The sequence below is a fragment of the Mesocricetus auratus genome, unplaced genomic scaffold, assembly GCF_017639785.1.
Source record: "Mesocricetus auratus isolate SY011 unplaced genomic scaffold, BCM_Maur_2.0 Super-Scaffold_100011, whole genome shotgun sequence".
NCBI lineage: Eukaryota > Metazoa > Chordata > Mammalia > Rodentia > Cricetidae > Mesocricetus > Mesocricetus auratus.
The window spans coordinates 19248727-19275901 of record NW_024429195.1 but is presented as its reverse complement, the minus strand read 5'-3'; the positions used below and the strand labels follow the sequence as shown (position 1 = coordinate 19275901).

The window sequence follows — 27175 nt, the reverse complement described above, 5'->3', positions numbered from 1 at the left end:
GATCTTTTGGTCATTGTCATTGCATGAATTCTATGTATCCATCAGCATGGAAGGGTCTCCTATTTTCTGATGTCTCCTTCAAATTCTGTCTTCCATGTCATACACATAATACACACATATTATACACACACACACACACACACACACACACATATATATATACAGATACACTGAGAGAGGGGGGGAGAGAGAGAGATGCTATTGTAAAGGCATTGTTTCCCTGATTTAGGAAGTTACTGACATTTCCTGTGTAAATTTTGAATCCTGCTACTTTGATGAAAGTGTCTATCAGCTTTACATGGTATTTTTTACATGGAGTCCTTAGAGCCTTCTATATAAAAAAAATCATATCATCTGTGTACTGGCTGGTTTTCTGAATCAACTTGACACAAGCTAGAATCATCAGAGAGGAAGGAGCCTCAGTTGAGGAAATGCCTCCATGAGACCCAGCTGTGAAGCATTTTTCAAATTAGTGACCAATGAGGGAGGGCCCTGTCCATTGTGGGGTGATACCATCCCTGAACTTCTAGTCCTGGGTTCTATAAGAAAGTCGCTGTGCAAGGAATAGGAAGCAAACCAGTAATCAGCACCCCTCAATGGCCTCTGCATCAGCTCCTGCCTCCAGAATCCTGCTCTCTTTGAGTTCCTGTCTTGACTTCCTTCAGTGACAAATAGCAATGCTGAAATGTAAGCCAAATAAACCCTTTCCTCTCTAACTTGCTTTTTGGTCATGGTGTTTCCTCACAGCAATAGAAATCCTAACTAGGGAAATCCGAAAACAAAGTAACTTTGATTTTGCCCTTTCCAATTAGCAATCCATTGAACACCTTTAATTGTCTTATTGCTCTGACTAAGACAAAAAGTACTAATTTAACATTATGGAGATTCTGCATACGTATTCTGAGTTAATTTATAATTGTTTTTAATATTGTGATGACCAGCATTTCTTCTTCACTCTTAAATTAGAAGACTCTATTGAACATATGAATGGAAATTCAGTTTAAAATTCAAGGGACTATTTTAACATTTGAATTATTACAGGCATGCTAAATAGTCCATAGATTCTATGCAATAACTGAATTGTTTATTTAATGTGTGTTTAGACAACCTGAACATGAATAACCAGGACAATGCTCATCAGTGAGCTACTTAGAAATTATCCTGAAAAACAGCAAGTGACTGACAGGATTTGAGGTCACTACAAATGTCAATGAAACTTCAAATGGTCCTTGAGAAACCAGCAGTGCTGCCAATAAGGACACTAAGTCAGAAAGATATTTAAATGAACTGCTAATCAATGAAGGACACGGAGAAGAAAAGTCCAATCATATTTAAAAGACTATAGTCTATGTCTTTATAGACTAAAAGACTATAAACATACCATTCATATTACCAATGTTTTTTTTTCATTATCTACCTCTCTTGAAAAAAAAAAAGATTAGAAGTGCCTTAATGGAGCTCTCAGAATCTGAATGTCTCTATAAAATTAAAAATGAGTATTCCTCCTTTTCTTTATATATCCAACCACATATTTAATCAAAATAATGTAGCTGATGGATGTCCTCCACAAAATTATCTAGAGGTGATGGACCACACCCAAGTTACTCTGAAGGAACAAAATAAATGAAGAAACAAGAAAGTGAGAAAGAGACAGAGACAGAATAGCATTATTTCAGAAGGACTAAGTCTTGAACTAGTATTTTTTCAAGTTTGAGTATTATTAAAATATCAAAATTATTTTAACCTGTTTGATACACAAACACACAACCTTGGCCCTTCCAAGCACAATAATGCAACTTACAGACTCTCTTGGATCTGAATTTAATTATGAATTTTATCGGATACAGAATCTAAATTAAAACAAGCCCTGACTGTGATTACATACTGATGCAAATTAGTTTGTCACAATCATGAGAAAATAAGTGCTAATCGATAGGCACAGGCTATAACACACTACTTTAATGAGTTTTGTGTAAAATAGTCAATAAAGAGTTAACATATGACAAGAAAGATTTCTGCCATGTTTTCTCAAATTTCCCCAAACACATCTCTGAAAAAACGACTTGAAATTTTACTTTTAAAACAAGATCATTTCCATTATATGATGAATAATTATATTAATTATAATAACTAAGAATATCTAACATTAAAAAATTCATCTTCGAAAATGACTGTTAATTCAAATTATTCAGTAGTTCCTTTCTTGATAAAGTTGGATGCCAGAGTTTTTCACTCTTGGCTTTTACATGACGAGGGAAACATTGCAGATTTTTAAATGCAAACAAATAAAGGAATCCCAAACTTGAAGAGGTGTTAAAGTTGGGTTTTGTTTGTTTGGTTGGTTGGTTGGTTGTTTTCCTTTATTTTGTTACTGTTTTTTCTTTTAAGCATCATGATATTCACACTACCAAAGCATATTACAATAGTTAAATATAAACATATTGGGGGAAAGCTCCAATTACATAAAATATGTGGGTATGTAATGAGCACTGCTCTTTTTTCTGACTACAATATCTCTGTGTTGAAATTTCAGTCACCAGTGAAATGTTTTTCATTCAGATTGGTTGAGTGGTCTTTCTTCAAATAATAGTAAATATAGCTCAAATGCATTTCAGGAGTGCTGAAGACAAATAGTTGACAATATTAATAGAGTAGAAAATGCATGATCACAGAGGCTTTCCTGAAAAGGACAAAAACCTTCTAAATTGTTTGTGAACCTTGACTTGGACCTGAACAAAGTCCAGGGTGAAGCCAGTAATACAAATTAAGCTTGAGTGCAGAAGTAGTGAGATCTCAGAATTTCAGCAATGTTCAGCATCATGCAAATCTTGGAACTGAAAACAACAGTGCTAAGTAGGGGAGATACAAAAGGTCACCATTGCTGTGGCCACCTAAGAATGAAAAGCATATTCATATCAGGTCAGAGAAAAAGAGATTTCCAACACATCCCCAAATTAAACACATGTGCAAGCACAATTAGAGCTAATTGTCACCTGAAAATAATCGTTCTTAGAAAAAAATTAATGAGTTCAGGAGACAATAAAACAATGGAATTCATAATTATAAATTTTAACTTATTTTCTAAGCTGAAACTTAAATCTAAACTTCAGAAGCTAGAAAATGAATAAGGAAGAGTTCATTGAGATAGTCTGTGAAGGATATATTCAAACAAGTAGAACCTTTTATTCCTCTTAGTGATACTACACTTAGTTTTGTCTCATGACATTTATACATAGAAATAGAAACATAAAAGCAAAATAAATATCTATAGGTTACTGAGCCAAATCTAACATCCATGACTGAGTCTAAATGCTATTGTACAGTATTGGTTAATGCTAGAGATATTACAGTTGATTCAAATACATTAGTGTGCATATTTCTATATGCTGGATTATTATTTTTTTCAGTAGTGGGAAATGAGACATTTTATGAACAATTCTGGGTTGAAAGTATAGTTATTATTCTTCTCAGTGCCTTACTAAAGAAGATGCATTGATATTCACTGAACATCCCCAGTTTATTAAGAACTTGTTTAGTATATTAAAGCCCTTAGAGAAGGACATCAATATTTTATCTACAGTCTTTAGTCCTTGAGTTCTATAAATCAAATAAGAAAGAACACAAAAGCTTATATTCTTTGGTTAAAAAAACACCAGAATTTAGATACAGTAAGTGTAATGCTACCTAAAATACTTTAATTAATGCTTAGCTTCCTAGATTAAACATTTATAGAGGTCCTACTGTTTGAGAGTCACTATTCTTGGTATTCGAACTTTCTTATACCAAAGTTGTGGTATTTAGAAATGGGAAAAGGAGTGCATCTCTGTAGGTATACACAGGGATGGTGAGTGGGGTTCTGTCGGGAGCAGAGAAATCTCTGAGTACATGGAGTTCTGAGTGAATGTGCATTGTTAACATGGGTGCCACCAAGCCCAGACTCCAATGCTTCAGTCCCAAGGAACTGCTAAAGCCTTACCCTAATAAGGCTCAAGAGGATTGGAAAAGCTTTCCTTGAGAGTTCCAGAATAGATGTTTCTGAATGATCATTGGATTGTACAAAAGATGGCATGAGAGGTTTCCTCCGCTCAGATATTTATAGTCTTAGACTGCTCATCAACAGACACCCTCCATCCAGACTAGCTAGTCCTTGTCCCTGTACGCTAGGTAATAAATATGCTGAGGTTCCATCTTGCCTGTGTAACGGACTCCATATCATCCTAGCTTTACTGTTCATTTGTCTTCACTTCCTCTCCATACATAGTCAGCGATCCCAAGCCCAAGGTGTGCAAATTGAGGAGGGGTTAAAAAGCAAAACAAAACAAGTAAAACATGTGCACCCATTGCATATATGCCTAGATATGTTTGAGTATATCTCTCATTGCTCTGATTCCTCTTTCTTTCTCAGATCTTAACTTTCTGCTGCCTTCCCAACAAGGGAAAACTCAGGATAGACATAATACCAGAAAGAAATTTTTTAAAAAATCTTACAGTTAACTGTAATTTTGTGAATCCCACCTTTCATAAAAATGGCCTCTTGGGAAAGCATAAGACATGATGGAAAAGGCCTTGAATCAGCTTTCCCTACAAAGGTGGAGGCCAAGAACTGTTAACATTATCAGTGGCAGGGGAATGGACAAACCTGTCTAATAATGACCACGGGCAGGCATGTCACCCCCCACCCAGTAGAGACCCTAACACTTCAGGATGTTGTGAGAGCAACTGACAAGTGCCACATAAGCCATAAGCACAGGTTCCTCCATTAGAAACGTCAAGACGGACATCACCAGACATGAAGAGTCATCAGAAATTCATGTCGTATTCCTTGAACAGCAAGCATTCTCCCCAATGCAGGAATGAAATCAGGTACAGGAAACAAAATGCCTAACTGCCCAAAGATGGAGTTCCCTGTGAATTTGAATATCTTAAGTTGACAGTAAAAATAACATTCATTTCAGGAGACTAGAGTACAGTTTTGTAGACACCTTGACTCACAGTTTGTAATTAATATCTTTTGGCTGTTAAAATAACAAAATGATGTGTGAAGTACATCAAAAGGAAAATGAGTGAGTGACTCAGGTGTCACAGAGGTGCCATTTCAGTTGATGTCTAAAGATAAATGAAAGCAAATATGACAGCAGGAGGAGCAGTTGCAAAGCTGGAGGTAACACTAGTATAATTATTTGGCCTTGGTTTTATCAGCAATTCATCAGTGTAGCACAGATATGTAAAAAACATTCACAAGCAACTGGTTTAGGAAATGCAGAGCTGAGATGTAAACACCAATGCACTGAAGGATAAGGTCAGTGACGTCCAACTGCCCTGGTCTCAAAAGTATTGTCAAAATATTTCTGAGGATTTCAAATGTCCTTTAGAAAATTTATAAGCTTAAAGTGTGGTTGTTTTTCTTTTTCTTAATAGCAGAGGCTTGTTTGCCTTTCTTTAGCTTTCTATCACAAGAATGTAATAAAATTCAAAGCTACATTAGACATAACATCACACCAGCCTGAATACTTAAGTAGATATGTAAATCCCTCTTCCTTTGAGTAAACTATTAAGACATTGACAAAAATGGAAAAGAGCAAATTGCCTTACTTTTCAATTGTAAACTTGGTCATATGACTTTCAATAAAAATATGTTGAAGTTATTTGTTTTGATTTATATTTTGTTGGATTCTGTAAAAGCTGCAAAGGACAATAAACAGACACATCTTCAAGAACATTCTCAATAAGAGTTAATAATGTGAAGTAGATTAAGAACTAGAGGGTGTGAACTCATACTAGCATCTAATAAGGTGGAAATATACAGACTCCATGTTTTGTAATCTTTAAATAAGTACTATGAAGCAGCACAGTCATGGGCAATCAATACTGTTACTAATCATAATTCATGACACTTAAGAATTGCTTTATACCAAGTTGAAATAGGTTTAGCTGGTAGCATGCTTGACTAGTATTTATTGCCAGGATCAGTTCCAGGTCCTGAGGTGGAAAAGGGGTGTCGGTGCAAAGAAAACTTCTAACCACCAAGTGAATTCCTTTCACGTGGCCCCTAGTAACTCAGGTTATCTTTATTTATACTTATATTTTTGGTTATGAGCCTAGTCTGTAATGGCTGAGCCATCTCTCCAGCCCGTATTTATACTTAAGCAGTTTTTTCTTACAAGGATTGTATGAATAGCGTTATAAATGGCTTCTAGTTTTGACATTAAGAAATGCACCACAATTTAAGGAATACATAGTGATCATTATGAAAGTTCCCACTGTTCCCCTTTATGCTTTCCCAATATACCTTCTTACCCCCTTATTCTAGACACAGAGTTCAGTATTTTTCCAGGTTTAACTAAATATCAAGCCAGATACATTCTGCTCTTGCAGTACTTATATCAGCTGACAGCTACTTGTAGTTACTAAACTAAAATGTAATAGACATGAGTGCAGTGGTTTAAGGACAATAATATGCAAACCCAGATAATTATTGCATACCTCCAAGACATATTTTATACAGTTGCCTTTTCTACAAGAGGGCCCCATGTTTTAATCTCTCCGTAAAAGGCATATTTTGACAAAGCACACTTTTCCCATCTCATTATATCATTCTTTCCCACCAATATGAGTTCCTACATATGGTAAAGATGGATCTATCCATCCCATAGTTTGCATTATTCCCACCAGAATATACTAGATTCTATCATTGACCCTGTATCCTTAGTTTCCATGAAACTTACTCTCAACAGTTGGTACTATGTATATTCCTGAGGCTTTTCCCCTATTCTGTGTATGCATGCCTTACGCTCCTTTCCAGAACTGTGAGACATGGTTAGTGTTCCAAATGTTGTTTTCTCATATGTACCTGACTATTGAGTCAGAAAAACTCCTAGGATTAAAAGTTGTAGTTAGTAATTCCAGATAAGAGATTTGAGAAACATTAGCTCCTGTTGAATCTTAGGAGAAAATATTTGAAAAGGAACAGAATTTCCAGGTAAGGTTATACCTATTGCATGTATGACTGACAAAATAAAACTAAAAACTGCTCAAAGAATCATCAATGTAATGACAGAGACATGGACTACTGGTTCTTGTGAAGTGAGAGTCCATTTTATCAGGTGTTATGCCCCATGGAAACCTGTTGGACAAGTTGTCATATGCTTATCTGAGACTAGGCTCCCAACAATTTGTGAATCCCTCAGTTTGGTTACAAGTACCATACCTGAGACTTAGAAGATAGATATAGTAGGACCAGTTCAAAGGCATGCCTAGTTGCATATTGAGCTAGAGGGCAATCAATCCTAGAGATGTTTTCACAATAAGTAAAAATTAAATTAGATAAGCATAAACATAAAATAAATTGGAGTTAAAATGGCATAAGTCATTTTCTCTTTCAAAAACAATGAAGAAATAAAGTGGCTAGCAGATTTACCAATTTATCAAAGTGTTTTATTTGAATTTTGTTTAGTATTTAGTGTCTAAAAATGTATATTTTTCAAGTCAAATTAAGATAAGAAAAAATAATAAGTAAATAAATAAAATAACATAATTAACTTAGTCTCAAAGATTTGAGGAAATCCCCTCCCCTTTCTCCCACCTCCATCCTCACCCCGCCTTCCCAATTTGCTCAGGAGATCTTGTCCCTTTCCCCTTCTCCAGGGGACCATATATGTCACTCCGAGGGTCCTCCTGTTTCTCAAATTCTCTGGGGTTGTGGATTGTAGACTGGGTATCCTTTGCTCTATGGGGGGAGAAGAACATGAGGGATCAAGAAGATCGGATTGGGGGACAAATAGAGAAGGAGAGCAGGAAAAGAGATACCTTAATAGGGGGAGCCATTATTGGTTTAAAAGAGAAATCTGGCACCAGAGAAATGTCTAGGGATCCATAAGGATGACCCCAACTAGGTATCTAAGCAAAAGTGGATAGGCTAGCTTAAATGCCTGTCTCCTATAATAAGATTAATGACAACCTTAAATGCCATCATAGAGCCTTCATCCAGTAGCTGATAGAAACAGAAGCAGAGATTCACATGCAAGCACTGAGCCAAACTCCTAGAATCCAGTTGTAGAGAGGGATGAGTGAGTAGCAAATGGGTCAAGACCAGACTGGGGAAACCCACAGAAACAGCTAACCTGAGCAAGTAGAAGTTCACAGACCCCAATCTGACAGCTGAGGAACCAGCATAGGACTGAACCAGGGTTCCTGAACATGGGTGTCAGTTGGGAGGCCTGGGCAATCTATGAGGGCTCTAGTAGTGGAACCAGTATTTACTCCTAGTACAAGAATGTGCTTGGGAGCCCATTCCCTATGGAAGGTTACACTCTCAGCCTAGATACACAGGGAAGGGCTTAGGTTCTGCCCCAAATGATGAGTCAGACTTTGATGACCCCTCATGGGAGACCTTACCTTCCCTGGGGAGTAAATGGGGTATGGGATGGAGAGTTAGTGGTGGGCATGGGAGGATGGGAAGGAGAGGGAACTGGGATTGGTATGTAAAATAAGATTGTTATTTATTTAAATTAAAATTTAAAAACAGATTTGAGGAAATCCAATATTAAAGACAAAGTATGTTGACATATTTGATACCATTGTATTATTCATATAAATATTCAATCAACTGAAAATGTTTCTATGAGTATCACCAAATTTGCAGATACTATTAAATGCTGACAATTTTGATTATATTCAGGGATTGGTTCATTTTCTCATGGATGTAACCAAATTCCTTCTAAGAAGCTACTAAAGGAAGAAAGATTTAGTGAGTACATCACAGATGGGAAGGCATGGCAGTGGAGCAGTTCTTGACAGTGGCAAAAAGAGCATGAGGCTGTGTGTTTACATCCATATTGACCAAGAAGGAAAGATGTGATGGTAGGTAGGAAAGACTAATCCAAAATCCCACATGTCAGAGGTACTTGTTGTCCAGTTAGTCCTCACCTTTGTTTTTTAATATAATTTTAAAATATAAATTAGAAACAAGTTTGCTTCAATGTCAATCCCAGCTCACTCTCCCTCCCCTCCTCACATGCCTTCTACCAGCCCTCCAGCCCCCCACCCAACCCCCTCAACATTCCCCATGAGGTCCTCCATGGTGGATCAGCAGAATCTGTCATTTCACCCAGGGCAGGGTCTAGGCCCTCCCCCATGTGTCCAGACTGAGAGAACATCCCTCCATGTATAATGGGCTCCAAAAGTTCATTCATATATTATGGTAAATACTGATCTATTACACAAGGCCCCATAGATTTCCTAGGCCTCCTCACTGACACCCACATCCAGGGGGTCTGGATCCTGAGCCATCAGTCTGGTGTTCAAGAGCTCCCCCTTGTTCGTGTCAGCTATTTCTGTGGGTTTCACCAGCCCATTCTTGACCCTTTGTTCATCACTCCTCCCTCTCTGTCAGAGGGTTCCATGAGTTCAGTTCAGCATTTATCTGTGGGTATCTGCCTCTGCTTCCATCAGTCACTGGATGAAGGTTTGGCAGTGGGATTGTAGGCTGGCACTCCCCTGATCTATGTCTAAAATCCATATATGAGTGAGTACATACCATGTTCTTCTTTTTGTGACTGGGTTATATCACTCAGGATGGTTTCTTCCTGAACATAACACCAGTAGCACAGATGCTGACATTGACACTTAATAAATGGGACCTCCTGAAACTGAGAATCTTCTGTAAGGCAAAAGACATAGTTAACAAGACAAAAAAGGTAGCTCACAGAGTGGGAAAAGATATTCACTAACTCCACATCTCACAGAAGGCTGATCTTCAAAATTTGCGAAGAACTCAAGAAGCTGCTCTCCAAAACACCAAAGAATCAAATTAAAAGGTAGGGTACAGAACTAAATAGAGAGTTCTTAATAGAGGAGTCTAAAATGGCTGAGAGACACTTAAGAAAGTGTTCAACATTCTTAGTCATTAGGGAAATGCAAATCAAAACAACTCTGAGATATTATCTCACTACTTTCAGAATGGCTAAAATCAAAAACATCAATGACATTTTATGTTGGAAAGGATGTGGAGAAAGGGGAACAGTCTTTCATTGCTGGTGGTGGGAGTGCCAACTTGTACAGCCACTTTGGAAATCAGTATGGAGATTCCTCGGGAAAATGGGAATCAGCCTACCATAAGACCCAGCAATTCCAGTCTTAGGCATGTACCCAAAAGATACACATTCATACAACAAAGACATCTGTTTCACTATGGTCATAGCAGCAGTATTTGTAATAGCCAGATCCTGGAAGCAACCTAGATGCACCTCAACTGAAGAGTGGATAGAGAAATTGTGGTAAATTTACATAATGATGTACTACTCAGCAGGGGAAAAAAACAATAGCCCTCATCTTTTAAAGATTCTGTAATCTCCTAAAATAAATCCATGTTTGAGACCAAGTATTCAAATACATGAACCTGGGGAGCAGGGACTACATTTCACATTCAAACTCTAACACTGTGGTCCTAGCCCCATCATTTGATGGCCATCTCTTAAAGCAAAAATTCCCATATCTTAAAGTTTCTACATATTTTAATGTATAAATTCTCTACTCAAGACAATACCTACAAAATTTAATACTCTACAAAATTAAAGTACAAGCTTACACACAATGCCATGAGGCATATATTCCCTCTCTTAAAGTACAGTGAGGATATAGAAAGAAAAAAATCCATACATTAACAATATTTCCTCCCAGAAAGATGACAACCAAAACCCTGAAAGTTCATGTCCAGCATCCAGACCTGCTGCTCCCATCTTCTGGACGCTCCAATTCTGAGACTTCAAGCACATTTGACCTCTCACTTAGATCAGTTCAGTGTGACAAAACTAGACTTGCATGTGCATGAAAGCCAAACTTAACCTCTGCATTCACAACTTACAAAGTCAGCCCAAATCCATTGAGACTTAAATATAATGCCTGAAACTATGAAATCTGTAGAATACCTGTGATGGACATTTCATAAAGAGTGAGATTAGTGTGAAATATTTTAATACCAGTAAAGAGAGAGTCATATGACATATTTATTACCATTTTAACCTAACATTTTCCTATGGCAATTATAGTCATTTTGACAGAGTTTCAATTATAATGAATTTTACAATGTATCATAGTGAGAATTTTTCTTTAACTACTGTTCATAAAATACAAAGAAGCATGCAAAATATGGAGTTTCCCTTTTAAAAACTTACTTTAATTTCAGTATGTTTCTTATCTACTTTGTATTTACCTATATGCTGTGGCACACTTCTCTCTGCATAAGAACTTAATAATAATGTATTCCTAAAATTCAATATCAGAAAACATAAAAGTTTGCAACAATACCCTAACAATCTCTCAGTTTCTTTAATGTTTGTGAAGGATTCTTTGGTGGATAGATGACAGTTTTCGGTATTAAAGAGCCTTATAACATCATCTCAGGAACAGAGACTCCCTGGAGATGAAAACCAGGTATTGGCATAAAAACCAAGAATACATACCCAATTTAAAGCAAATTAGGTATATTATTCAATGCAACCTGATATTATGTTTTTCTAAGGCACGTAGGTAGTGGGAGTTTTGGTCTTTGTAACTGTGAATCGCTACTTTTCTTACAAATACATCATATCACAAACCATGAATGACACAGAAAACTCAGAAAAATGTTACAAAATTCTGTTCTTAGGAGTGATTACATGTTTCTTGTTCTGACACACACACTAACTTTAAACTGTGATTGGCAGGCAGCAAAGCAGAGACTGAGTTATCAACTACATATGATTTCCTTCTTTTCTGCCATATACTTTTTAATTTTTTTTCATTTATTTTATATACTGACCACAGTTTCCCTTCCTTTCTCTCCTCCAATTCCCTTCCTCCACCTCCCATCTACTCTATCCCCATTTCCTCAGTCTCCATTCAGAAAGAGGCAGGCTACCCATGGGCTTCAACAAAGCATGCCACATCAAGTTGAGTAAGACCTGGCTCCTCCTCGAGTATTAAGGCCAGTGAGGTAATCCAGCATGAGAAGAGGTTCCCCAAAGCTAGCTAAGCACTAGGGACTTAATACACTTTTAAAATATAAATTCTTTGGACATTAATTCGTTCATTTAACCTAGAGTCATGGAAATTGGAAAGCATTACAACGTATAAAACCTTTCCGTAGTTAAACCTGTATGACCACGTGACAAAAATATCCCAAGGGGGGGAAAACAAGTCAGTGTTAAGTTACAACTATATGTCACCTATGAGCAAAGGAACAAAACATATATTTTAGGAAGTTTTCAAATCTGTAGATATAAAATTTAAAAAGGATAATATTCAATGACTATATTAGATGTATACCAGAAAGAATAAATGCATTTTAACAATGGCCTATCCGTTTTGTATTTTCAGATTAATATTATAAGGGAGTGATGGCACAGGTTTTTACTCCTGAGGCAGAGACAGGCAGATCTCTTTAAGTTTGAGCCAGCATTGTCTTTAGAATGAGTTGCAGAACAGCCAGGGCTATACAGAGAAACCCTATCTCAAAAATAATAATAATAATAATAATATATAAATGGGGAAATATCATAAGGACACAATAATTATATAGGCAAAACATTTGTTACAATCTGAAATTAGTCATAAAACTGTGTGAAGATAGGGAAGAAATTAAAAATTAAAATATCTCTAGAGCAGTACCAAAAACACCGTAATAATTTAAAGTGTTCCCTCTGAGACCAGAAAAGTTGTATTGAATGACATCTAATGAGCAATGACAGCAGTATAACAGGGTATAGAAGAACTTTATGAGATCTAATAGTGTGACAAATTAGAGTCAAAGAAAATATATGAGTTTTCAGCTAAAATATTTGATTTGCCAAAATATCTGACAATGTTATGAGATGGAATGCATAAAAATCAATTGGAATTTAACATATCCATAATAAGTCAATGAAATCATTTTGAGTATCATTAAAAATACTGTCATATTTCTACTAATACATCACAAACTGTTACAAAATTTGCATAATTTTATTGAGTGACATTACAGAACTACACAAGAATTAATGTAAACTTGAAAAACCAATACTGTAGAGACCAAAATTCCCTCTAACGTGTAGGATGATTTTATTCAGTAACAAACCAAACATTTAGCATTGGAGTAGCACAGGACCATATAGCGCACATATTTATATGGAAACCAAATGTGAAAACTTTAAAATATCCATAAACATTGTGGTATATTGTGCAACAAGAGGTTCTTTGTCCCTGATGATCCCACCATCCTTCAGATCCAAGTAAACACACAGATTTTATATTAATTATGAAACTATTGGTCAATGACCAGGGATTCTTATTGGCTAGCTCTATCTGATTTATTAACCAATTTCTATTGATCTAAGTATTTTCACATGGTCTTATCTGACTAGAGAATGGCCTAGAACTGTTACTCCTTTGGCAGCCTACATGGCGACTCTGTCTACCTGCATTTCCCAGAATTCTCATCTCCTAGCACTGCCTATACTTCCTGCCTGGCCAATCAGCCAATCAGTGTTTTATTCATGAACCAATAAGAGAAACATATATACAGAAGTACAATGCCTAACAACATTGAAAGAAAATTGCTCCCAAGGGAGTGGCAATGTTGGAAAGTATGGCCTTTTGGGAGTAGCTGTGGCCTTGTTACAGGAAGTGTGTTAATGTAGAGGTGACCTTCCAGGTTTCATATATGCTCAAGCCACACCCACTGAGACAGTTCACTTCCTTCTGCCTTACATCAAGATGCAGAATTCTCCAGCACCATCTCTGCCTCCATGAAACCATACTCCTAGCTATCATCCTCCCTGCCATGGCAACCCAATTAACTGTTTTCCTACATAAGAACTGCAATGGTTATGGTGTCTTCTCATGACAATAGAAACCTGAATTAAGACAGAAGTTGGTACAAGGAACTGAGGTATTGCCATGAAAGTTCTACCTACTTTTATTTAGAGGAATTTGGACCTTGGAATTTTGGTTAGGAAAACAGTAGAGTTCTTTAAGTGCTATTTAATGGGTCATATCAGTAGGCACATGGAAGACAATGATGCTAAGAACATCTTGAACTGTCAGGGTCCAGAATCAAGATGATTCAGAGGAGAAGAATTTTAGTAGGTTGCCTAAGGTTCTTCCTTGTGATATTTTGGTGAAGAAAGTGGCTGCCTTTTGCCCCTATCAAATGAGTCTACCTGAGGCTAAAGTAAAGAGACTTGGATTAATTCCATTGGCAAAGGAAATCTCAAAACAGCCTAGTATTAACTCTGCTCTATAGGTATTACTTGACACTTATACAGATTTATAATGGAAAATGAATATGAAAATATAAAATTTGAGGAAAAAGGGGAGTACCAGGAAGTGTAATGAAGCTAAATCCTATATTCAAGGAGATAAATAGATTAAGAATGAGATAAAGGGAATAGTGACCTCAGGGCAAGATCCCACTCAGTTGATCCAAGTTGTGAAATGGAGTTAAAGAAAAGCTTAGAGTTGGGTGTAGTGGTACACACCTTTAATCCCAGAAGGCATCGGCTGATGGATCTGAGTTTGAGGCCAACTTAGTCTACACAGCAAGTTCCAAAACAACTAAGCATAGGCAGTGAAGGAAATCATCAAAAACAGAAACATGGTAAAAATGCAACTGAAATATCTCTGTTTTCAAAGCCAATGTCATTTACAGAGCAAGTTACGGAAGAGCCGAGGTTAGGCAGTAAATGAAACCATGGAAAAGAGAAAGTTGGTGAAAATTTAATTGAATGAGGGGGCCATGTTCTAGCCCTAGCAGCAGAACTTGTCAGCTTTGACCATGTAGTTCTAGCTTTAGAGTCAAGGACAGAAGAAAGGTGTTATGAAATATTCCTTCATGACTAAGGAAAGCTTCCAAGGCCAGGCATGTCTCAGGGATATCCCCAAATTGGAGGCCCAGAGAAGCCATTGGGTGAAGCTGTGAAGTCAAAGCCTCAGTTTCCTTGGAGACCCCAATATGTTGGAGATGCCATAGTCATACAGTAACTAACAAAGAAAGTTTATAACAGGAGTAGAAACAGTCCAGGAGAAAGAAGAATGTTGTAGTCAACAAAGCTTAAAGGATTTTGGGATCTGAAGAGTGGTTTGACATCAGACATGGAGATGCAGAGTTTTTAATTGGTCCAGCCAGTTTTCAGTTTCCTTTGGTCTAGTATTTCCTTACTACACTCCAGTCTCTACATTTTGTATCTCGTTATCTTTAATATGTTGGAAGTATGTGGTCTATTTTTTTATTTTTATTTTACAGGGGATTACAGTTAAGAGATTGCATGAATCTCAGAAGAAACTTTGAACTTTATATTGTAGACTATGGGGACTTGTTGGACTGAATGCATTTTTGCATTATGATATGGTGATAATCCTTTGGGGTCCAGGGAGTGGAATGTGGTGCTTTGAAAGAAAATAATCCACAAAAGGAGCTTCCTATTAGCTGGCGTGGGATTGGTGGAGTAGGTGTGGCCTTGTTGGAGGAAGTGTGTCATTGTGGAGGTGGGCTTTGAGGTCCCATATATGCTCAAGCCACACCCAGTGTCTGATTCCATGTCCCGCTGCCTGCAAGTTAAGATACAGGACACTGGGCTACTTCTCCAGCACCATGTCTGCCTGTATACTACTATGTTGCACCTTGATGATAATGGGCTAAACCTCTGGAAATGAAAGCTACCCCAATTAAATGTTTTTCCTATTAAAGAATTTCAATGGTCATGGTATCTCTTCATAGTAATTTGAAATCATGAGACACTCATAGACCTTAGAATATATTACAAAGTTTCAATAATTAAGATAGCGTAGTACATAAGCAAAGATATACATTGCCCCCAAAACTTACAAGCCATGGATATGTGGGGACTTTAAATGAAAATGGAAATGAAGATTCATAGAGAAATAATTATAGAATAGATAAAATTTCTCAAGAGGTAAAAAAGGTAACCAGGAAAGTATAATATGTAGGCACATAAAAAAGGAATGCTTATGTAACAATAAGACTGTGTTAAAAGGCACATTGTAGAATTTTAGACTTACATAACAATTTTTTTGAGAAAAACATATGAGGAGATTATCCTGGTAGAATCACAATAAAGCCTAGGCTAGACTTAAATTTTCAATAATCCTGTTTCAGCCTCCAGAACTCGAAGTCTAATATTGGGCATGGACTACAACAATTAGATAGAAGAATGTTAATACTTTTAGAAAAATAAAAAATCTGAATATAGTACAAAAAGCATCACTTTAAGGCAAATTAGTCTTTTCTTCTTTAATTATTAAAAGTAACACAAAGTAAAAGGTTGACAGAGGATACAGAAAAAAAAGATAATGGCAGCATTGGACACTGGCAAGGAATTAGGAAACACAAACACAACACAGAAAGAAAAGGAAAAGGTAAGAGATTTGAACTGGCACTTGATAAAAGACAGAATAAAAGTGACTTAAAATACACCATCATTCAATCTAACTGGAAAACAAAAGACTCCAAAAGCATATCATAATAATAGGCTATAGTTGTTAGTATTTCAACTAAAGGAAGGGCTGAAATAGTTAATTCTGTGTAAGTTGGACCCCAGTGATGTCATATCTGGTATATGATGTGCACAGATCTGCATATGTACAATAGTGAAGTATCTGTGACAGTATTAAAAAAATGGGTGTGGAGAAGATTGTAGTGTGGAATCATCATACAATGGAATAAGATAAAACATCAAAAAGGAAGACAAGAACCTAAAGTTTCATGTAATAGTGTTCTTGAATTAGCATACAGTTTAAAGAGGTCAAATTGAACTGTCATCCAGGGTTATATTCCAATTTTTAAAACTATTAAATATTCTTACTAACAAGTACTAAGTTCAAAGAAACTCTTTTCATGTTTGAGATTATTTAAAATCTTGGAACTCACATACTCAGAACAGAACCAGGCGGGTGCTACCTGACATAGGTCCCTTCTGACTAACTTGTGTCTCTGATTTGCAACACTGGAACCAAGGCTTATCATCATGACTGTGGAATTTCTATATTTGAAACCCTTCCGTTGCTTATCTTCATACTATCTGCCTCTGAGAAAGGACGCCTATCCCACCACTAGAAACTGTAGTAACATATGGACAGGTTTTGTTGTTTTTGAATCTCAAATAAATTTCTATTTAAAAATAAAACAAAAGTTACTCTGGAAATCAACTTCAGGACACTTCAAACCTTTCTTTCAACTGGGAAGAAAAAAGATTCCTAAAGTAGATTTTTTTCCTTGTCCTTTTTCAGTGAGATCTTATACAAAATAAATATGGAAAAAAATATTGAAAGCTATGTGCTTCTCTTGTCAGCTAAAAAAATATCAAACGTCTCTGGGGGTTCTCTGTTCTCTCTCTGGTTTTCTCCTGTCAAATTTTCTTTAAAAAATGTCTCATGAAAGTGAACAGGAGCATATATTTTGCTTGTGATTACTGAAAGAAGAAATACTTCCATTTTATGTGGTACTTTGACAATTACATAGTCCATATGATCTTTTTGATAGTTAAGAAAATAAATACATCCCAATCCATACTCAGAGAGAGAAGATTATAATAGCATAGAATGGGAATGAATTTGATTTTAGATACTGTACAAGGGACTTAGTAGTCAGGAGTTTCACTGAGAAACAGGCTTCGCTCCTTGTACAAAGCAGAGACATGCTTTGTTGAATCATTTTACCATCTGCTGTTCCCCATCATTAGAAACTTTTTTTTGGTATCTGTTTTCTTCTTTTTCCTACATCTTTATTGCTTTCTTCATAAGCACCTCCCTGTTTTTCCCACTTTCTCCTTTATCTTATACAAGAAGTGGCCGAAAAAGCAAATTCTGACAAAGCATATATTAAAGTGCATATCTTTCTCTTTTGTAAGTAAAAATTCTACTGCTTTAAAGAAAAATTACTTTTAATACACATGAGTGTTGTTTCACAACATAATCCAGTTTTTGCTCATAAAATTCATGATAGGAAAGGTTATTTTAAAATTCATCCTTAATTTTGGCATTCTGGTAGTAAACTCTGTTTTGAGTACATCTCTTTTTTCCTCTCTTCTTTATGTTTCCCCCTCCCACTCCCTGCCCTATGGTAATAAGACTTAATCCAGACCTCCCCTATGCCTGACAAGCAATTATCCCTGACATACATCTCTAACACGGTTTTGTATTTTCCCCCTTTGTGGGGATTAGTGGTCACTCATACTTGGCAGGAAGCATGTCAGTAGGCTCAGAAAAGTAGATGCCATTCACTGTGGGTAAGAGTGTCCTCAATCAGTTTTTCTAAGAAGAGAAATACTTTTTTTCTTTAGTGAAATATTGTTTTGCTAGGTGGATGTGTCATCATTTACTTTCATATATTATTTCCACTAAATAGTTGGTAATATACTGTGCTGTATCTTCACCTATAATAAATAGTTCACAGGAAGTTTTGTAAGTATTTGCTATAATTTACTCATGAAGATAAGCTATGTACAAAGCACAGACATAATATTCATACTCAAAAGTGAAACAAAAACATAGTGGGAAACACAACATGTCTTAAGGGCCGTGGAAATCAGGTTGTTAGTTCCAAAAGAAATGTAGTGTGATATTCATGTGAAATGGGGGTTAGAGTGTCTCCATTTTATTGACAGGATGAGTAAAGGAAGTTCTATTATCTTATAACAATAAAAAAATTGTCCAAAATTATATGACATAGCATATAATTTTAAATACATTTGGAATGATTGCAGTTGAAATGTTCCAATTATGTTTTCAAAACTATTAAACAATGATGCACCTTCTGAATTTACTGTTGATAATACAGCAACTGCAAATTCTTATATAATATACCCTAAAAAGAACAGGAGTATGAGTTCCTGTTGAAAGAGCTGAGTTTATGGGTTTTTTTTTGTTGTTTTGTTTTTGGTTTTTCGAGACAGGGTTTCTCTGTATTGTTTTTGGAGGCTGCCTTGAATTAACAGAGATTCACCTGCCTCTGCCTCCCGAGTGCTGGGATTAAAGGTGTGTGCCACCAACGCTACGTTTTTAGAAAATATGTTAGGCTATCATTTGCTATTAAAGAAATTTCTAATAGTTTCTGCAAAAGAACAAGTGTGTGGGCTATCTATGACTTTATCATATTCAAGAACACATATGCATATGTCTTTGTCTGCTATGACACGCACATATACTGTGTGTCACACTATTTACAGTTAAAATGTCCAATGTTGGGAAGGTAAAGTCAAACTGTAAATCTCTCCATGTGGGGGAAACTTTGCAGACTTCTCCCGGAGGATAAAAGGAGTACTGAAAACACCACCAACAACTTTTCAAGAATGCAAGAAGGAGGAAACATTAAATTTTATAAATTTCATAAAAAAGAGTCAAGAGTCCTCCACATCTATCTCTGAGAAAACTCTACAAAAGACAGTAGCATTTGGAAACTAGAGTTCTAATGCTGTTTTCCCATTGTGTTACATTATTATTTAAAGTAAGTCAAATGCCCTGCATTTTATGTTCCTTGTCTTTCAAAGTAGGATGTAGAGTGGATGATTTCTATGATGACCTCTCCTCTCACAGTCTAGGCTTCCAATTGCATTTTGGAATGAATTCAACAGTCTCTAGAGCAGTGGAAAAGCTAATGCCTCAAGATGTTATGACCTTTATTAATGATGTTTCCATAAACCTGTGAGTGCAGGAGCTTTAAGGCACTGGAGTGAATGGCTTCCTCTTCACTGTGTGATTCATTCCTCATTTCACACAGGGCTCTGCTGAAGCACCCATCATAATGGTCATTTCTAATCTCTTTGTCTAACTACCCACTCCATCATTTTTTGTGAATTTCTTTACTTCACTCTATTCCCAAGAGGTCCAGGCCACCATGTATTTAATAAATCATTTTGAAGATTTTCTAAGTTTTCCATTGCCATCTACATGGACTCCATAGTGACAGCAACTTTGTTTTTCTTGGTTCCAACTTTAACTCATGATGGTCAAAATAAAAGACTCTCTAGCATGTAAGGTATAAGTAGATGTTTGTTCCTTGAGTTACTGATGCTTTCAACAATAATTAACACCATTAGACTGTATCAATGAGGTAAAATTATACTTTGGAGAAGGAATGTTAAGATGATTATTAGTTGGAGTCCTGTTTGTAGAAAGAGTGACCTAACATTCCAGGGGATGGCTGTCCTACAGGACCTTCTGTAATGACAGAAATTCCTATGTCAAACTGGGTAGTCATGAACCCTATGTGGCTTTTGTGAATATTAAATTCTGGTACGATGCCTGAGGAATCTGTTCAAAACGTGAATAGCTGTATTTGGCTAGTGACTGTTTTTGCAAAGTGTCCAAAAGAATGTGAACATTACTCTAAAAATAATGGGGAATTTAAAATTGAAACATGTGATAAAATAAAAAATGATACTGAAATTAAGCCTTTGAATAAGCTGAACCAGAGAGAAATTTTAAAGAAGGGAGAGCCAAAAAAGTTCAGAAACCTGAATGCAATAGCCCAAAGACATGAATTCAGAAAATGTCACCTCGAGGGATGGAAAAAGAGAGGGTACATTAAGAACCAGTTTAAGAAAATTTTCAAAATTTTATAAAATAAATATTTTCTATCTCAGTCTTGTAGAAAGCCACCTAGACAAGCAAACATATACGGGAAGGAGTATGTTTTTATCCTGAGTTCACTTACAAACAGTGAGCCCCTATTTATTACAACACAGGGAACAGTTCTCCAACATTGGCAACACTTCTTATGTGGTTGGCAGGTTTCAATGAATCTGGGCATGAATAAACACTGGCTACACCACAAGACAGAAAGCTCATGAACTTCTGCCTTTAAAGATGAAGAAGAGAAATAACTGTCAGGTGTAAAGAAGCCAAAGGGTGATTTAATATTTAACCAACAAAGAAAGTTTAATGCGCCTCCCTCCCGCTTGAACTATTAAAGTCTTAATACAACAAAGTCATATAATGGGACAGTTAGAAATTAAAGGCAGCCGGGCATTGGTGGTGCACGCCTTTAATCCCAGCACTTGGGAGGCAGAGGCAGGCGGATCTCTGTAAGTTCGAGACCAGCCTGGACTATCAAGCGAGTTCCAGGACAGCCTCCAAAGCCAGAGAAACCCTGTCTTGAAAAACCAAAAAAAAAAAAAATTTAGAAGCAAATAAAATTCATTGGAAGATTACGCAACTTTTTTCCATTTGTACTTCAAAGAGAGAAGATATTTAGGCTCTATAATAATCACATTAAGGCCAAACATACAGTTATAGATCCCAAAACAGAGCTTGTACAGCCTGTGCTTTGTATAACACTGCCTATAACCTGAGAAGTTTGACTCTGCTAGTGATGACAAAATAAGATGGCACCAAGGAGACTCAAGCCACATAGAGAAGTATGATTATTAAAATTAATGCCTCCTTTGGGAATTTTTTATGTGTATAATGCATTCTAGTTATAAGCATTCCTTTCTCCCACCTTGTGCCCCTTGTACTTCAAATGTGTTTCAATTGTTTTATTTCTGTTTTTGCCTTGTTGCACACTAGGTTTGAACAAGGGCTCTCTAGTAGCATAGTGGCCTAAAGGAGAATATCCTTCATAGGACCCTGAGTGCCAGTTGGTGACACTGTTTGGGGAGTAGTAGTTGGTATATCCTTGCTAGAAGAAGTATATCACTCAGAGTAGGCATTCTCTGATGAGCCAGCATTTTCTGCTTCATCCCTAAGGCTCAATGTGGGAGCCCTTTGTTTTCTGCTCCTGCCACCATGAATGTGGCTTGCTGTTGGTGAACTCTTAACCTCTGGAATAATCCCAAACAGACTCCTCCCAATTAAATTGCTTTTGGTCAAAGTGTTTATCACAGCAACAGATAAGTAACTAACTTACTTGGCCTTGAATGTGAAACTATTCACCGGATCATGAAAAGCTGACCAGTGACTACATCACTGGAGGCAATATCTTCTACTGTTGCAGCTGGCCTCAACTGCCATTACCTACTCCAGACAGGGCTTGGCAGGGCCCCGTCCCACAAGCTTTTTTCTTTCTCATATATAGCTGATTTCCTGACTAGTTTTGTGCAGGCCCAATGAAGGTTATCACAGCTGTTATGGGTCCATGAGTGTGCTGGTTTATCTAGCTCAAAAATCCACCATGAAAGCATGATATTAAAGAACTTCCCAACATCCAGTAGAATGGCAAGGATTTATTTGAATTTCTATCTCTGTCAATTAAATTATTTTATGGAAATACATATGGTCTATGATTTTAAATACAGGAATCACTAAAAATTTCACAATGGGAGATAATTTTAATAAAAGTAACCATAGCTAGAATCATGTGTCTAAGATGACTTATTAAGGAATGATTCATATCAGTCAGACAAGATATCTTATTTTGAATAGCAAAATTTGTTACTATTATAGTCATTATGATATGGAATTGTAATTTATAAAGGAATACTTAAGGATTGAATTTTTAAAATAATTTTATTTGGTAGAGTCACTTTATTGTAATTAACTCTTTTTTTTTTTTTTTTTTTTTGGTTTTACGAGACAGGGTTTCTCTGTATTGTTTTGGAGGTTGTCAGTCCAGCCCGGCCTGGAACTCACAGAGATCCACCTGCCTCTGCCTCCCGAGTGCTGGGATTAAAGGCGTGTGCCAACACCGCCCGGCAAAATTAACTCATAAATAAAACCATTGCACAGCCTTACTGAGGGTCCCAAGTAAACACTGGGCTATTACTAAACTTTTGAATCTCAGGGAATTTCTACATGGTTAGAATGACCTTTATGAAGGTAGAGCTTTTTTTAAAGTTTTATGTTTTATGCACTCATCCACCACAATCAAAGAAAAAAAAAATCTATGACAGAGTTGAAACCAGAAAAACAACAAAACAATTTTGTAGCCACTTTTATGAGTCATCTGTCCTTTTACATATTGTCCTTCCTCATAAATAATATGACTTTTCCCTGGTAATCTTACTAAATGATACACTATTCCCTACTTACATTTACATTTGTAAATACACACACACACACACACACACACACACACACACACACCCTAGGAGTATAGGATCCTACAATACCATGGTTGAGAGAGAATATGAGAGAGAATATGTGATTTTCTTTCCTCCTTCGTCTCTGTCTCTGTCTCTGTCTCTGTCTCTGTCTCTGTCTCTCTCTCTCTCTCTCTCTCTCTCTCTCTCTCTCTCTCTCTTTCTTTCTTCTGAGTTTGGGTGACTAATTTTCCAAGTCCATCCAAAAATCAACTAAACAATAAATTATCTGTAGACCTATCTTTTTGTTGTTATTTTGAGTGTTTTTGTGTGTTTGGTTGGTTTGGTTCATCAAACTGTGTGATGCCTGAAACTTGATTTGTACACCAGGCTGGACTTTAACTCACAGAGATCTGTCTGCCTCTGCTTCCATAGTCCTGGAGTTACTGGTGTGTGCTGCTACTCCCTATAAGCCTACCTTAAAAGGCAAACAGTGATTAGAAAATCTCAGATTTTGTGCATATTTGTATAAGATATTGTATTAACATAGACATCAGATTTTAAAATATTTTACCACAAACTATGTCTACTTTGAGATAAGTCCAGTTTTTCTTTTTTGTTTTTAGTTTGGTTTTGTTTGTTTGTTTGCACTTCTCATTGTAGAACCTCAGAGATTCCTATGTATTCTGTGGCTAGTCTACAACTGGTAGGAACATCTAGTACACCGAGTCAGTTTTGAAAGATTAGCTTCTAAGAGAGAAGGTTATAACTTGCACATTACTAAAATACAAATTGATCTGCAGTGTTTGGAAGTAATAAAATTTGTGTGCTTTCAAACTGCATTAACTAGACATAAATATAAAGTAATAAATTTTCAGAAAAGGCAACCCTGGTAAATAACATTGAAGAAAAATGGTAAGTGAAATTCCCTAATTTAATCTTTATTCATGCGAGTGTTTTCCTCAGTCCACTCATACAATAACTGTGGTAAGAAATAGGCATGAAAGGAACAAAATCTCTGAGACTAAGCTTTCTGTTCCTGTGACAAATACCTGAGGTGATTCACATAAGGAATCACCTTTATTTTGGTTTATAATTTCAACTGTGTCAGCTCATGGTCAAGAGTTTCCACCATGTTGAGCCTATGTTGAAAGAGAGTATCATGGTATAGTATAAACTGAGGAGCAATGTTGCCATCTCACTAAAAGTAGAGTACATGGGGAGCAAGGAAGGGACTCATGCCTTCCAATCCCCTTCCAGGGTATACCACCAGTAACCTGGTTTCCTCCCAGGTGCTTCTCCATGTCAGCTACCTCCTGGTATCACATAGGTTGTTATACATGGTTTCAACATATGGCATTTAGAGAGACATTTATGATACAAACTACACCAGAAGTCTGGTCTCAGCAAGCTACCCTCAAAACGCTCTCCCTACTGCACGCTAAAGCCCTCAAAGGGGTAAAAATGGAACATATTCAATTAATACAGAAGACAAGAAGGGTGACTTTGAAAGGTTTCAAAAGGTAAATAATTCTATTTGAATCTGGATTAGAAAAGAAATCTTCACAGTGAGAAATCCAGATGCAGCTTTAATTAGAGCAGGGCCCTTTCATTTATTTTTAAAGCAATGATATCATTTAAAATAAGTGTATCTGTCAGTCTAAAACTTGAAATTGCATTTAAAAGGACACATCAAAGGAAAGTAGCATGGAATGAGACTTGAGTTTATATCATGGCTCCTACTTCCATCTTGCCATGAATATGTGATTTAAAGTCTTGAAGTCTCACAATCTTCATTAACAAAAATGTCACAGTTATATGTATGTATATATTTCACCAGATAACTTACTGAATATTATATTTAAGGTATTTAATAAAACATAAACTTTCCTTTAAGTCAGATATTTGAGTACCATGATGCACTGTGACTGTCAATAAAGTCTGCTGGGGAGATACTTTACTTCAAATACTATCATGCAGACTTGGCTTGAAAGCTAAGCTACGGTACCCATACTTGCCCTGTAGGGCAGGACCCCAACACAAACCAGCTGAGAAATGGAAATCAGAAGGCAGTACCCCCAGGCCAATCTAAAGGGCAGGTACAAGATGTTGTGGCCTACTCTAAAATGACAGTACTGTTCCTAATGAAGAAGACTTGATCACAAACCACATACTATAGCATTCTTTCTCCAAAAGAGCATGCCAATCAATGAAGTTTATACTGGTAACTGATGTACAAGAGAATGATTTAAAAAAATAGCATCAATAGGAAAGAAAGTTCCAAAAGCACTAAACAAAATAGTTTGGGTTCACTAAAGCACACTACAAAAATAAGCAAACATTGGGGCTGGACTGAAGGCTCAGTGGTTAGGAGCATTGGCTGCTCTTACAGAGGATTGGAGTTCAGTTTCCAGCATCCACATAGTGGCTCACAACTGTATATAATTCTAGTCCCAAGAGATCCAACTTCCTCTTCTGTTCTTCCTAACATTAGGTATAAATGGAATACACAGATATACAGGCAGGCAAGGTACCTATAAACATAAAATTAAGATAAATCTATGTTTAAAAAGATAGCAAAGAGCATTACTACAGGAGAGAAAATGTTATTCATATGTGCAATTAAGAATAGATCCAAAATCAGACAAAACAGCAAAAGAAAAAGCAAAGCTGAAACTGAAAATAATTAGTTGAACTTGAAGTAAATAAAAGTATAAACATAATAAAAGTATTTTAAAAATAAAAAGTTCAAGGGTTGTTTAGGGATATTAAAAGTTATGAGGCCTTGTTGCTTCTCCCTAGAATTGCAAATTGGAAAAGGAACGGAAGAGGAAATTAAAATGGAAGACAATGACATGAAAGCAGTAGAAGGGAAGGAAAGGAAAGGGACAGGAAGGGTGTGGAGGGGAGGGGAAGGGTTAAATGATAGAAGAGGAAATTAGAGAAACAAAAAAACTGAAAGAAAAGGGAGGAAAAAGAAGATCACAAATTTAACTGATAATTAGTGAGATTTAAATGAAAATCGCCACAGTGGGTGAAGGCACACCTATGAGAACATCAGAAAACTGGAGTTTCAGCTGAGAGCACACCCTGTAAGCATAAGAGAGCAATGGCAATTCTCAGTTTTTGCTAATGAGGTGAATATTAAGCTTATGCTTGGGAAACTATTTGTTATACTTCACACAAAAGTGCACAGTTATAGCAAAATAGACACATAAAATCATTCATGGAATCTGTGTATGTTAGATTCTAACTGTATCTAATAGGAAGATACAACCAAAGTACAATGTTTACCTAATTTGAGAACAAAATTATTTAGGCAGAACTACCCTTGATGATACACATGTGTCTTACAATGTCAGCTACAAAGGAACATGAATTAAAGTAAAATTTAATGTAAATTATTTTTATTCAAAGTTTACTATTTATACGAATAGTAAGATTTTATGAGCCAGGACGAAATTGCTGCAAACTCCAATGAAGGTAGAGGTCTACAAAAGAAACTGTCTTTTACTAAGGTAGACCTTGAGTTGAATTGTTTACTCATTAGTCTGATATCAGCAGGATTAGAGGAAATTAGGGCTAAGCTCATAAACCACAGCCTGTTAAAAAAAAAAAGACCTTGGGTTGCAGGATTTTAAATACAAGTCACAGGAATAGATTTCTAATCTGGGTTTTTCTTCACTGAGAAAAACTTGATTAGAGATGAATGAAATACCTTAGCTATCTATACAGTCCCGTCATCCAATGTAGCAGAATGGTGACTTCTGTACTACGCAATTGCATAAGAATTCATTAGCAGCAATGTACTGTGTATTTAGTTACTTGCTATAGTTATTGTCTGAATTTTAGGTATCCCTAATGATTGTGAAAATTTGATATTTTTTCCATTGCCAGTAACACAAAATGTCCCCACTTAAATGTATAGATATCAGTAAGAATTCTTATATGTAATGTTAAGCCTTTGTAATCTTTAAATGTGAGAATGTATTACTGAAATGAAGATAGAAGATATGCAAGTAGAAGGTGAGTTAATATTATTTAGTATTAGTGCTACTGACTATAGTACACTAAAATAAGAAAGAAACAATGCACAACAATGCTGCCTTAGTGGGATCAGGTGCATCTCTGTCTCTTTTGCCTGCTCTTGGAACTCTTCCTCTTAGTAAGTTGCCTTTGAGGGTGTT

General features: G+C 36.3%; 2 long non-coding RNA genes across 3 annotated transcripts in view; both read right to left on the bottom strand.

Annotated features, from left to right (window-relative positions):
* Positions 1–27175, bottom strand: part of LOC121143198 — a 130430-nt gene that overhangs the window by 92677 nt on the left and 10578 nt on the right. Inside the window, exon 4 of one of the 2 annotated variants that reach the window (XR_005880372.1) lies at positions 9612–9658. The exons of the other annotated variant lie outside the window; for it this stretch is intronic. This is a non-coding gene — a long non-coding RNA (uncharacterized LOC121143198). Of the gene's footprint in view, positions 1–9611; positions 9659–27175 lie in introns of those variants that run through there. 2 annotated transcript variants of the gene reach the window in all.
* On the bottom strand, positions 1803–9592 carry LOC121143199. Its single transcript, XR_005880373.1, has 2 exons — positions 9536–9592; positions 1803–7726 (listed from the first exon to the last, which is right to left on the bottom strand). It is a non-coding gene; the product is annotated as an uncharacterized LOC121143199 (long non-coding RNA).